The sequence below is a fragment of the Nicotiana tabacum genome, chromosome 8 (assembly GCF_000715075.1).
Source record: "Nicotiana tabacum cultivar K326 chromosome 8, ASM71507v2, whole genome shotgun sequence".
Classification (NCBI taxonomy): Eukaryota; Viridiplantae; Streptophyta; class Magnoliopsida; order Solanales; family Solanaceae; genus Nicotiana; species Nicotiana tabacum.
The window spans coordinates 84,434,215-84,449,958 of NC_134087.1; positions in this window are offsets into that span (position 1 = coordinate 84,434,215).

Here is a 15,744-nt window from a genome sequence, read left to right on the forward strand (position 1 = left end):
AACCCTGAGCCGATGGGGCACGAGATGAACTCTGAGCTGGAAGGGCACTGAGTGATGACTGGCCCTGCTGAGATCCATGATGACCATGACCTGAAGATACCCCACAATAACCTGGACGGGCGGACTGAGCAGGCTTGAATGAACGACCTTTACCATGCTGAAACTGGCCCCTCAAAGGAGCACCACTATAACTGCCCGATCCTCAAGGCCTCTTGGCCTCCCTCTCCTCTCGCTCCTGACGACGAACAGTCTGAATCTCCCGGGCGATATTGACAACCTCCTCGAAGGTAGCACTCATAACTCTCTCTCTCCGGTCATAAGAATACAGAGAAGATAAGTAAGACCATCAATAAACCTCCTAATCCTCTCTCGATCTATCGGAACCATCCAGATGGAATGACGAGCCAACTTAGAAAACCTTAACTCATACTGTGACACAGTCATATCCCTCTATCGCAACCACTCAAACTATCTACGCAGCTCCTTTCTGCGGGAATGCGGTACATACTTCTCCAGGAAGAGAAAGGAGAATTGCTGCCAAGTAAGGGGTGCTGCACCAACAGGCCTACGCCTCTCATACGCCTCCCACCAAGTGAAGGCAGCCCCCGATAATTGAAAGGTAGTGAATGCCACACCACTATACTCAAGAATCCCTACAGTACGAAGCATTTGCTGGCACTTATCCAAGAAACCCTGGGCATCCTCGCCCTTTGCTCCACTGAATGTCGGAGGCTGGAGTCTACCAAACCTCTCAAGTCGATGTTACTCATCATCCGGCATAACTAGCACCACAAACTCTTGAGCTGGTGTAACCGGCTGGGCTGGAGGTTCCCCCGGCGTCTGAAGTCCCTGCACTACCTGCTCAGGTGTGCGAGCAGCGGGGATCTGATTGCCTCCCCCGGCCTGTGAAGTAGCTGCTGTTGTAGTGGCTGAAACTGCTTGAGCCAGGCCAGTGCAAACTAATAAGATCTGTGCCAAGGCCTCTTGAAGACCCGGAATCACGATGGGCACAGCTGGTGCCTGAACTGGTGCTGCTAGAGCATCTATAACTGGAGTTTGATCCTGAGCTGGGGCAGCTGGTGGATCAACAAGTGTTGCCCTCGCTGCTCTGCCTCTTCCACAACCATGACCACATCCTCAGCCTCTGGTGGTCTCAGCTGGTGGCATTGGTGGTCGTCCACCCTGCCCGGAAGCGCGTGTCCTCGCCATCTGTGGGAGAATAGAATAACGGAAATTTAGTACTTGGATCAACAAGTTCGCACGATAGGAATTTAAAGAATATGAAGTTTTTCCTAAAGGTTCTGCAGCCTCTCGAGGATAAATATAGACATCTCCGTACCGATCCGCGAGACTCTACTAAACCTGCTCCTGACTCGTGAGACCTTTGTAACCTAGGCTCTGATACCAACTTGACCCTAACCCCGAACCCGGTCGTGATGGCGCTTCTCGTGAAGACAAGGCTAGCCAGTTCAACCTAACTCAACCTTTAAAGCAGTTAATCAACATAAAAATAGTCCAAACATGATTTAAACAATACTTATTAGTGGAAATATCGATAACAATGCGGAAAGTCCAACCCGACACAACCCTAACCGGGGTGTCACAAGTCACGAGCATCTCTAAAACATAATACTAGTCTGTTAAAGTCATAAACTACTACAAGTATTTGAAAGGAAACATAAATGATAGAGAAGTAGAGACACAGGGCTGCGGACGTCAACAGCTAACTCATAGTCTCCGAAAAACCGTTTGGTACTGGAGGAATCAGTACTCAGGAGCGGTACCTGCTATGCCTGAATCTGCACACAAGGTGCAGGGAGTAAAGTGAGTACTCCAACTCAGTGAGTAATAAAGATAAATAATGACTAAAAGTAAGAAAACACATATACACAGGGTATTCTATAATGAAGTAATTAAATAGGTAATTTGTAAGCAGAAAACCCATGAAAAGCAAAATAAAGTACTTCTACAACAAATAAACAGGTAATTGATAGACAGTTATGATAAAGCAAACACATAGAAGCTCGCCCCTCTGGCAAAGCGTCAACAATTTTCGCCCCTCGGGCTCAATCTCACATCACAATGGGTACCCGCGCTAACTAGGGGTGTGCAGACTACGGGAGGGTCCCCTTACGGCCCAAGCGCAATAACAAGCCATCTCGTCCCATCAAATCTAGGCCCTTGGGCCCATAAACAATATCAACAAGCCACCTCGTGGCGTACATCTCACAGGCCCTAGGCCTCAAATCAGTATCAGTGTTTCCTCACAACTAGGCCCTCGGCCTTACTCAGTCAAAAATACTCACAAGCCCCTCGGACATTAGTAAAACTGTATTTCTCAACCCAAAACATCGTTTAAAATATCATTTAAGTCTCAAAATAGAGTAAAAATGCCTGAGTAGTAAAACAGTGGAAAATAACATGACTGAGTTCAATTAGTAAGTCAAAACAGTGAGGAAATAGTAATAAAAATCCTCGAAGGGTTCAAATAGTTGGCACAAAGCCCAAATATGGCAATCAGCCCAAATCATGATGATAATATATAAGTTTCAGTCAAAGGTGCGGTAAAATCATTAATCGGGATGGACCAAGTCACAATCCCCAATAGTACACAACCCCACGCTCGTCATCAAGCGTGTGCCTCACCTCAATATAGTACTACGATGTGCAATCTAGGGTTTCCAACCCTCAGAGCATCATTTATAATCATTACTCACCTCTATCCGATCCGAACTCTAGCCCGCGATGCCTTTGCCTCTCGAATCGGCCTCCGGATCTCCAAATCTAGCAGAAATCAGTACAAAACTATCAAAATGTGCTAAGGGAACAAAGCCCACTCAAAAATAATCAAATTACCATAAAAATCCCGAAATTAGTCAAACCCGACCCCCGGGCCCACATCTCGGAATTTGACAAAATTCACAAAACTAGAATCCTTATACTCTCACGAGTCTAACCATATAAAAATTATTCAATTCCGATACCATTTGGTCCTTCAAATTATCATTTTACATTTTTGAAAGGTTTCACAATTTTCTTCCCAAATTCCATTCCAAATTCACGAATTAAATGATGAATTCAATGATAGATTCATGTATTCTAGCCAAATCTGAGTTAGAATCACTTACCCCGATGAATTTCTTGAAAACCCTTTGAAAAATCGCCAAAATCCGAGCTCTCTAGGTCAAAATATCAAACAAAATCCAAAACCTCATATTTATAGAGTACCCCACAAGTTTCCACTTCCCCAGACCGCACAAAATCGACTGCGGTCCATACAAAACCAGTGTTGTCCGCACAAAAGCAACCACTGCCGCACAGGTTTTCCTCTGCAGTGACAGGCTTTAGTATTTTGGCCATAACTTTTGCTACAAACGTCTACATTGCAATATCTTCACCTTTCTGGAAAACTAGACACGAAGGGCTATAACTTTCGTTTTTGAATCATCTCAAAATTCCTTGTAGATCAAAAGATATGAACTTCTGAAGTAGGACCAGCGAATCGTTCCCCACCGCGGCCGCACAACACCTACCACAACCGCACTTCTTTTTGTGCGGTCCGCACAGCATAGACCGCGGCTGCACTTCTTTTTGTGCAGACCGCGCGGGTGAGTTCTGAGGCCTGCAACCCTTATGGACCTGCTACAGCTATGATTTTCGGCCTAAAACATCCCGGAATCTACCCGGAACTCCCGGAACTTCAAACCAATTGTACCAACACATCCCATGACATTGTTCAAAACTTCGGAAAGCTCACAACAACATCAAATCACCAGTTTAACATAGGATTCAAGCCTAAGAACTCCAAGAACTCTTAAATTATGCTTTCGATCAAAAAGTCTATCAAATCTCGTCTGAATGACCTGAAATTTTGCACACACATCCCAAATGACACAACGAAGCTGCTGCAACTCTCGGAATTTCATTCCGACCTTTATATCAAAATCTCACCGATCACCGGAAAAACGTCAAAATATCAACTTCGCCAATTCAAGCCTAAATCTTCTCTACATCTCCAAAACTCATTCTGATTGCGCTCCTAAGCCACAAATAACCTCCCGAAGCTAACCGAACCATCGGAACTCACATCCGAGCCCTCTAACACATAAGTCAATATCTGGTTGACTTTTCCAACTTTAGCCTTCTTAAAAGAGACTAAATGTCTCATTTCTTACCCAATCCTCTCCGAACTCAAACTAATCAACCCGATCACATAAAACACGGATAAAGAAGCGTAAAGAAGCTGAAATAGGGGAAAGACGCTGACAAGTTGGTATCAGAGCCTAGGTTACATAGGTCTCACGAGTCATGAGCGGTTTTAGTAGATTCTCACGGATCGGTACGGAGACGTCTCTATTTATCCTCGAGAGGCTGCGGAACCTTTTAGGATAAACTTCATATTCTTGAAATTCTTGTCGCGCGAACTTGTTGAACCAAGAACTAAACTTCTGTTATCCTATTCTCTCACAGATGGTGAGGATGCGAGCTACCGGATGAGGTGGACGACCACCAGTGCCACCCGTTGAGACCACCAGAGGCCGTGGACACAGTCGTAGTCGTGGCAGAGGCAGAGCATCGAGGGAAGCACCTGTTGATCCACCAGCTGCCCAAGCTCAGGATCAGGCTCCATCAGCACCAGTTCAGGCACCACCTGTGCCCATCGTGATCCCGGGGCTATAGGAGGCCTTGGTTCAGATCTTGACAGTTTGCACTGGCCTGGCTCAGGCAGTTTCAGCCACCACAGCAGCAGCTACTTCACAAGCCGGGGGAAAACGGAGCGGTAACTCATGAGCGGTAACTAATGATTCTACAGACATAAACATTTAAAAGTGAAATGTCACATCAATCTTTACTCTTCGAAAATAAAATTTATAGTGGATAAAATTATAATTAAGATTAAATATTTAAAACAAGAGATAAACTAATATTAAGATCTGAATCAACATAGAATAAATTATTTTTATGTTAAAATTAAATAATTAAATCTTTTAATTAATTATTTAGCAAGAGAATCCTATTCAATTATTTTTTAAATTCATCATATGAGTAAAACTTTTATTCAAGTTTAAAAAAAAATCTTAGGGTACATAAATATATTCTATAAAAAGAGCGTTAGAACACAAAGTAAAAAGGTTAGTATATTATTAAGAATCAAAATGCTTACAAGTGTCTGAGGAAGCACAATCAAAGCTAAATCCTAAGCAAAAACAAGCTTTCAACACTATATTATAAAGAGTCGATTATGCTATAACGAGATTATTCTTTGTAGATGCCTTTGGCAGAATCGAAATAATATTTTTATGTCATGCATTGCTTACAAATATCATATTAAGAGGAATGACACTATTAGCAATAATAGCGAGTGGTGTACCAATAATGATTTTATTATGAGGCCACCCATTTTAGATTTGATATACATCTTTAAACAACTTAAATAATCATCACAAATATATCAAAGCAGAGCAATTGTGCTAAATTTATAAGGAAAGCAAAATTGATAATATGATATGAAGCACCTATGGCTAAGTATCAAACAATCGAAATAATTGCCCAGAGTAGTATTAATGAACCGTTTAGTGGAAAATTAATTGTCTGGGAGGTAATTTATGTCACGTACTACTAGTAGTTCCAAAATCGATAAAAGCAAAAATTATAAAAGCTAGCTAACTCCCTGCCTCAAATGAAAAAAGATTCAACTAACAAAAAATATAAAGTAAGAACAGATCGAGTATACAATATTTTGTTGCTTCGCGTCGGAAACGAAGAAGAACATCCAATAAAAGATGATTCGTTTCTTCTTGAACACTTGGTTATCAATCACAATGGTAATAGTAGTGCATTTAATAAGGGAAATATTTCCATCATTAGATTAAAACGTAATTTGTGCAAATCGCATGATAGAATTAAAAAAAATATCTTAGCTAGCAGAAATGAATATGTTGATCAACTAATAAAATGTTGACTGCAAAATTTTATAGTCAAAACAAAATGTTTTTCTGTTTTTGACTCAGAAGAAAACGGTACCAATAATTATTACCAAGAAGAACGTTTAAATACTTTAATACCAAATGACATTCTACCATACATGTTTGTTGTCAAGTATATTATTTCTTACGTATGTTAGTGTCACCGAATATATAATAGACTAAGTTAAAAGTGATATTCCATTGTTTATAGGTTGATTTTGAATTAAAATATGCTCGTCCTATTACTAAAAAAACTTAGATGCGCCAAATAACTTATGTAATAGCTAGCACACAGATGGTATATAGAAGTTTTGACAATAACACCATACATGCAAAAATTATGATACTGGTCAATGTGCTTCTAAGTATATTCTTATCCTTGAATTCAACTTTCATCTTCCGAAACTAAGGAATATCTTTTTAAAATTATGTGAAAATAATTTGAAGTATTTTTATATTTTATAAATATAATAAATAAAGCACAAGGACAAACATCCTAAATATTAGACTATATTTATCGCAATATATTTTCTTGCATGGACAACTCTATGTTGCACTTTCAAGAGGGATATTAAGATTGACAATAAGAGTTCTGGTTAAGGCAGAGCAACCAAAGCATTAGGTGAAAACATACACAAAAAAATATTGTCCACAAAGAAGTGTTTGTTAAGATACCATCACATTAAATACTTTTAAATTATAATATATAATTATTTAACTAACAAGACAAAATTGATCATTTGTGTAAGTTTTGATGATGTCTTTTAATTTTAAATTCATATATTATGCTAGTGTAATAATATTTTTCGGCAATTAGATGATTGTTGTATTATTATACATAAAATTTCTCTCACTAATTAATTTTTATTGTTCTTTCATATAAATAAATATTTAAATCATCATGTATCATTATTAACGTGCATAGATACTACGGTCCTAAAAATTAGGTAGGTACACAAAAAAGATTCTTTTCAAGATGGATAAGAAACATAATTATTTTCAAATACATAGTATCAGTACTACTTTTATTTTTCATAGTTAATGCATACTTATTATACTTATATATATATATATATATATATATATATATATATATATATATATATATACACACTCTCTCACACACACACACATTGTATTAAAAGCACGAATGCTCCTAGCGAAATATTGTTCGCCTTTTTTAACCGTTAAAAACAGCTTTTACATTAGTTAAAATTGTAATTTAAGTCATGCTCCTAATATTTAGGACCTTGGAATCACCTAAAATTTTGCCTATAATATCTTTCCTTATTAAACTAGGTAGAAAATCCTACTATTTAAGAGTTTAAAATCTATCAATATTTTACCTTATATAAGTGTACTAGTTGAAAATAAATCCATATATGTAATATTTTGGATGCTTAACGTGATCTTCAAATAATTTATATGAGATCATCAAGCAACATCGAGAAGATATAAAATTCATTCAAAATACGATGCACGTAAAACTATTTCAACGATAAACAATTAAATACACATTTCAAACACTTTTATTTTTATCATAAAAAATAAATACTTCATGTACAGTTAAAGCTTTATATGCAATCACATAAAACCACTATATATAGATTATATTAAAAGAAGGTCATTAACGAAATGATGTTCGTCTTTTTTACCCTTTTAACATAGAGTTCACACTCGATAAAATAGTCATTTGATTATTTTTCTAATATTAAGCTTTTTAAATTAATTTAAATTTTGACTATTAAATCCTTTCTTATTTGAGTTATGTAAAAACTCCTAATACTTAGGAATTTAATATTGAGAAAGATTTTACTTATATATAAATATAATTTATTTTCTTATTTAAATTATGATTTTGTAATAACTATTACTTAAGTTTTTCAATCTTCCAAAAAAATAAATCATTAAATGACTCTAGAAGTCTTTCGCCTCAGAATACGAATTGTTATCCAAGTTTTGAGAAAATAATTTTTTGGATGAAAAACAAAAATGTGTGCCTGTCAAAGAAAAAAATATACTATAATAGTTTTTCTATTTACCTAAACACTGTAGTAGGTGGCTTTAAGCATTTCAAAGATGTTGTGTCTTCTTGAAAATAATTGCAACTCCGTTATTTTGGCTATACCTTTTTAATTAAGCAAAAAAATAATAAAGCTTCACCAAATTTTTATTGATTTGACCCGAAAATAGAAATATACAATTAAAATAAATAGTCATTTGCATCTAAAGAAAAAAAAACAAATACTATACAATTGGTACTTTATTTTAGCTAAAAGTATTGTTATTTAAGGTGAAGTTCCAACAAAAATACAGTTGGATCAAATAGCCATTATATCTAAAAAAGAAATTAAAAATATAAAGTTGGATAAAGTATGCATTTTATATTAAGATGAAGCAAGAAGAAATATACAATTATAGTCTAAAGAAGAGTATATATATTAACGATTAAAAATTGTTATATCTGAAGGTTGATTTTTAAATTTTTCTTCACTTTCATACGTCTAAAGAAGAGTATATATATCAACACTTTTTACCACTTCAATGTAAATGAGTAACAACTATCAAGTAGCAAGCTTCATGGTAACTAATACTATAATTTGCTTAGGGGTGTAACTAATTTCGTGCAAAATAGGAGACTTTTTTTAATATAAGCTTCATATTTTTCGAACATAGAACACAACCTTCAAAATCATCTTGGTTGTTTCACACTTAGGCTTTACTTTTTTTTTACTTAGGCTCAATATTTGTCATTTTCAAGAGCTTATATTTAAAAAAATTATTTTTAAGAGCTTAAATTTCTTATAATTTTAGATGCATCGTATATAATACACGTGCAACACGTGTACCGAGAAACTAGTTATATTAAAAATATGGACCTCTAAATTTAAAAGTTAAATTACTTTTTTTACCCTTTTTAAAAACCTAATTACCCCAATGAAGAAGAAAAACTACTAAACCTAGGCAACGCTTCATTCCAACAAATGGGTGTAACCTTTCAATATTCAACGAATGGGTGCGAGTGTGACTACTCATTAGTTCTTTTACGTGCTCTGACATGAAAAACTCGGCAATCACTTTTTCTTTCGGACGAGTCACCTCTCTCCTCTCTCTCCTTTTATTTCTCCCACTTGCAACAAGTTATTATCTGAGGTGCTAGCCGTTATGCTATATTATGGGGGAGTAATGAACTACATACAGACTTCAAAAAATTGAAGCAGAGTATGTTTTGGGTAATAATCTTTGGGAACATCAAACGCTTATACTACTTTTTTTAACTTCCTTTTCGTTAATACAGATTCAGCACCGACAAGAACAAAATTTCAAAACAGCCGCAACTTGTAAGCCAGCAATATTGTAGCTAGAAAAAATTAGAGTCATCAAGAGACAGAATAAAGAAAGAACAAAAGGTTTGAACTTTACGCCATTATGATGAATTACTTTTTAGCATTTAAACAACAGTTTGTTGTTGAAAATTAGTTAATGGAGGTTTTATTTTGAAGTAGTTCTTTTTCTTTATTCTCTTTTCTTTTGATCTTAGGAGAACATAGTTCGAAAATTTAGGAGGAATAACAAATAAGTACTAAGGACTCAAGCCAAGGTATTAAAAGTATAGACCTTTGTTCTGTGGCTTGATATAAATATGCGATTTCATCAAAATATTAAATTAATTTTTAACGTATATGAATGCTTTTTATTCTCTCTTTTCTCTTTTTTTCATAAAAAAAATTCTTAATTCACTAATGTATATATTGTCTCCTGGGAGTGTGTATTTGGGTATCCTGGGTATTCTTCATCGGCAAAAGATTGACGATGACCCTACTTATCGTTAGGAGGTGTCACGACCCAGATTTCCCACCATCGGGAGCCGTGATGACGCCTAGTAATGAAAGCTAGGCACGCCAATTATTCTAATTATTTAACTTTTTTTCATTTTTAATCCCCTAACAATGGTAAATAACATCATATAAACAGCGGAAATAATAAAGCGGAAAACTGAAATGTAACAAGTTAATAATAATTCCGATACAGATCCATAACAAACTACCCAGAACTGGTGTCACAATCTTACAGACTGTCTAGGAATACTACAAATAGTGGGTTCGAAAGATAAATACAACACTGTTTCTGAAATACATAGAAGGAACAGTAAGGAAAGATAGAAGGAGACGCCAAGGCCTGTGGACGCCTGTAGGACTACCTCGGGTCACCTGAATGGATTGAAGGCAGCAATCTCACTGCGGTCCAAAAGCTGCAGCACCGAGATCTGCACACAGTGCAGAGTGTAGTATCAGTACACCCGACCCCATGTGCTGGTAAGTGCCTAGCCTAACCTCGGCGAAGTAGTGACGAGGCTAGGACTAGACTGCCAAATAAACATGTGCAGTTAAATCATATACAGCGGAAAAGTAAAAGCAGAAATATACAGTTAAGGATAGGAGGGGGAACATGCTGCGGGGAACATCAAGTAATAACAGAAGAACAACAGATAAATATAGGGAACACCAAAATTCAATTATCAACAAGAATCATAAATAAAAGACAAGTGCACGGCATCACCCTTCGTGCTTTTACTCTTGTCCTCACCATAAAATCAATAAAATCGGCACGACATCACCTTTCGTGGCACGGAATGATCCTTCGTGCATTATCATGGAATGGAATGATCCTTCGTGCATTATCACTCATATTATGGCACGGAATTCTACATCGTGCGGCACAGCATCACCCTTCGTGCTTTTACCTCACAATATCGGCACGACATCACCCTTCGTGCATTAACACTCTCAAAAATCATACACGGCATCACCCTTCGTGCTTTACACTCTTCCTCACCCAAACAACAATCACAAAGCAATTTGGGAAAGGGAATCAATAATATTTCAATAAAATCCCGGCAAGAAAACAATAACATAATAACAATATCCCGGCAAGGGAAACAATGTCATGAATAATAACGTCCCGGCAAGGGAGATAATACCAAAAGCAATAACATCCCGCCAAGGGAGACAATATTATAAACCTCTTCTCTTTCCACAATTTCTTCACAACTTATTGCTCAACTTGAGCCAACGCTCTACAATGATCAATTACCAACAATACTTCCACAAGTCTTGTTCAACAATAGAAATCATCATATAAAGCATGAACAATACGAAACGGAGTCACATTAGCCATAGTATAAGACTCACGGGCATGCTTGACACCAACGTATATATACGCGTAACCATACCTATACGTCGTACTCAACAATTAACACATAGCAAATAGACTCAACTCCTAATCCCTCAAGCTAAGGTTAGACCAAACACTTACCTCGATGCCACGAACACAATTCAAGCCTCAACTACTGCTTTACCTCTTGTTTCCACCATCAATTCGCTTGTATCTAGCCACAAGTTACTTAACTATATCAATAAATTCTAAATGAATCAATTCTAATGCATGAAAATAAATTTTCCAATGATTTCCCCAAAAAGTCAAAAATCGATCCCGAGCCCACATGGTCAAAACCCGAGGTTCGAACCAAAGCCCGATTACCCATTCACCCACGAACCCAAATATATAATTTTCTTTTTGAAATCGAACCTCATATCGAGAGCCAAATCCCAAAAATTTAATAATTCTAAGTTCTACCCAAAACACCCAATTTTCCCTATGAAAACCCTTGATTTTGAGTTGAAATCATATGAAAAGATGTTATAAATTGAAGAAAACGGGTTAGAAATGACTTACAATCGATTTGGAAGAGTAGTTGCATTTAAAAAATCGCCCAAAAATGTTTTAGGTTTGAGAGAGTTTGAAAATGAGAAATTTTCGGCTAAGTTATGATTTAGCAGGTCGCAGATGTCGCAATTGCGACCAGGGTTCGAAATTGCGAAGCCCTTTAAGACCTGCTATCTTCGCATTTGCGATCAAATGTTCATAATTGCGAACTCGCATTTGCAAAGGGATTGTCGCATGTGACAGCTGGGGATTTCTGGGGTATTCGCATTTGCGAAGAAATGCTCGCAATTGCGAGCAAGGCTGGCTAGGGCTTACTTCGCAATTGCGAAGAGCCCCTCGCAATTCCCAAACCTGATAGGCTCGCAATTGCGACACTTGACCTCGCAATTGTGAGATCAGAGCCTCCAACACATACCAGATGAAAATTTGAAACTTCCTAAGTCCAATTCCACTCCGTGGCCTATCCAAAACTCACCCGAGCCCTCGGGGCTCCAAACCAAAACTGCACACTAACCTAAAACATCATACGGACTTGTTCGTGCATTGAAATCATCAACATAACAACAACAACTATGAATTAAACCTCAAATTCATGAAATCGCTCAAGAACATCAAAATTCCTATTTTCTCAATCATAGGTCCGTTTTATACCAAACCAATTCCGATCTTTACCAAATTTCACAGATTCCACTTAATTATTATTTCAAACTTGTACCGGGCTCCGAAACCAATATACAAGCCTGATACCATCAATTTCAAACATCTTTTTCTTTCTAAAAAACTCTTATATTTTCCAGAAAATAATTTTCTTTAAATATTTATTTCTCGGGCTTGGGACCTCAGAATTCGATTCCGGGCATATGCCCAAGTCCCAAATTTAACTACGGACCTTAGTGACCATCGGATCACGGGTCCGGGTCCGTTTACCAAGAATCTTGACCAAAGTCAACTTTATTCAATTTTAAAAGTAAATTTCCTTATTTCACTTAGTTTTCACATAAAAGCTTTCCGGAAACGCGCCTGGACTGCGCACCAAATTGAGGTAAGATAGAAAGAGGTTTTTAAGGCCTCAGAGCACTGAATTTATTTCCAAAACAAGTGATGACCTTTTGGGTCATCACATTCTCCACCTCTAAAACAACATTTCATCCTTGAACGGACATAAGAAAGAAGTACATGAGTCAGAGAAAAGATGGGGATATCGGCTCCGCATATCGGACTCGGACTCCCAGGTTTCTGCCTCAATAGGCTGACCTCTCCACTAAACACGAACAGAAGGAAAACTCTTTGATCTCAACTTACGAACATGTCGGTCTAGAATAGTTACCGGCTCCTCCTCATAGGACAAGTCCTTGTCCAACTGGACAATGCTGAAATCTAACACGTGGGATGGATCGTCGTGATACTTCCGAAGCATGGACAAATGAAATACTGGATGCACGACTGATAGACTCGACAACAACGCAAGTCTATAAGCCACCTCGCCCACTCGATCAAGAATCTCAAACGGGCCAATGAATCTAAGGCTAAGCTTGCCCTTCTTTCCAAATCTCATCACGCCCTTCATAGGCGACACCCGAAGCAACACCCCACTCACAGACCATGAATGCCACATCAAGAACCTTACGGTCGGCATAACTCTTTTGCATGGACTGAACCGTACGAAGCCTATCCTGAATGATCCTGACCTTGTCCAAGGCCTCTTGTACTAGATTTTTACCCAACAACCGAGCCTCTCCCGCCTCAAACTATCTAACCGGCGACCGACACTTCCTACTATATAAAGCCTCATAAGGAATTTGGATGCTCGATCGGTAACTGTTGTTGTAGGCAAACTCTGCTAAAGGAAAAAACTGATCCCACGAACCTCCAAAGTCAATGACACAAGCTTGGAGCATATCCTCCAAAATCTAAATAGTACGCTCGGACTGACCGTCCGTCTAAGGATGAAATGTTGTGCTCAACTCGACCCATGTGCCCAACTCACGCTGAACTGCTCTCCAAAAATATGAGATAAACTGTGTACCTCGGTCCGAAATGATAGACACGGGCACACCATGAAGATGAACAATCTCCCGAATATAGATCTCAGCTAACCTCTCGAAAGAATAGGAGACTGCCACAGGAATGAAATATGCTGACTTGGTCAGCCTATTAACAATAACCCACACTGCATCGAACTTCCTCTGAGTCCGTGGAAGTCCAACAACGAAGTCCATAGTGATATGCTCCCACTTCCACTCAGGAATCTCAATCTTCTGGAACAAACCACCAGGTCTCTGATGCTCGTACTTTACCTGCTGACAATTAAAACACCAATCCACATATGCAAAAATATCCTTCTTCATCCTCCTCTACCAATAATGATGCCGCAAATCCTGATACATCTTAGCGGCACCCGGATGAATAGAGTACCTGGATCTATGGGCCTCCTCTAAAATCAACTCTCGAAGCACATCCCCATTAGGCACACAAACTCGACCTTGCAGACTCAAAACTCCATCCTCTCCAACTGTGACCTGCTTGGCACCTCCGTGCCGCAATATGTCCCTAAGAACACACAAATAAGGATCATCATACTGCCGATCTCGGATACGGTCCAATAAAGAAGAACGAGCGACTGTGCAAGCTAACACACTGCTGGGCTTATAAACATCAAAACTCACGAACTGATTGGCCAAAGCCTGAACATCCAAAGCAAGTGGTCTCCTACCGACCGGAATATACGCAAGACTACCCATACTGGCTGACTTCCTACTCAAAGCATTGGCCACCACATTGGCCTTTCCCGGATGGTATAAGATGGTGATATCATAGTTTTTCAATAGCTCCAACCACCTTCTCTGCCACAAATTTAGTTCCTTCTGCTTGAACAAATACTGTAGACTCTTGTGATCCGTAAACATCTCACATGTCACCCCATACAGATAGTGCCTCCAAATCTTCAACGCGTGAACAATGGTTGCTAACTCAAAATCATGAAATAGATAGTTCTTCTCATGAATCTTCAATGGCTGCAATGACCTCGCTATCCTGCATCAACAACACCAAGCCCAATACAAGATGCATCACAATAAACCGTATATGGCTCTGAACTTGTGGGCAAAACCAACACTGGTGCCGTAATCAAAGCTATCTTGAGCTTTTAAAAGCTCGCCTCACACTAGTCCAACCACCTGAATTATGCATCCTTTTAGGTCAACTTGGTCATCGGGGTTGCAATAGATGAAAACCCCTCCACAAACCGATGGTAATAGCCTGCCAAACCCAAGAAATTTCGGATCTCTGTAGCTGATGCGGGTCTAGGCCAGTTCTTGATTTCCTCTATCTTCTTCGGATCCACCTGAATACCCTCTACTGAAACTACGTGACCTAAGAATGCAACTGAACTCAACCAGAACTCACACTTCGAAAACTTAGCATACAACTAACTATCTCTCAAAGTCAGGAGGACCACTCTCAAATGATGCTCATGCTCCTCCCGACGATGGGAATAGATCAAATATCATCAATGAAGACTATCACGAACGAATCCAAGTAAGGCTTGAACACTCGGTTCATCAAATCCATAAAAGTTGTTGGGGCATTTGTCAACCCAAATGACATCACCAAGAACTCATAATGCCCATACCGGGTGAGGAAAGATGTCTTAGGGACATCATATGCCCTAATCCTCAACTGATAGTAGCCATATCTCAAGTCAATCTTCGAATACCTTGGCGCCCTGAAGCTGATCAAACAAATCATCAATCATCGGCAATGGATACTAATTCTTAATTGTAATCTTGTTTAACTACTGGTAATCTATACACATCCTTATCGATCTGTCCTTCTTCTTTACAAACAACACTGGCCACCCCAAGGCGAGACGCTAGGTCTAATAAAGCCTTAATCAAGCAAGTCTTGCAACTGCTCCTTCAATTTTTTCAACTCAGGCGGGGCCATACGATACAATAGAATAGAAATGGGCTGAGTGCCCGGAGCCAAATCAATGCAAAAGTCAATATCCCTATCGGGTAGCATACCCGGCAGTTCTGAAGAAAATACCTCA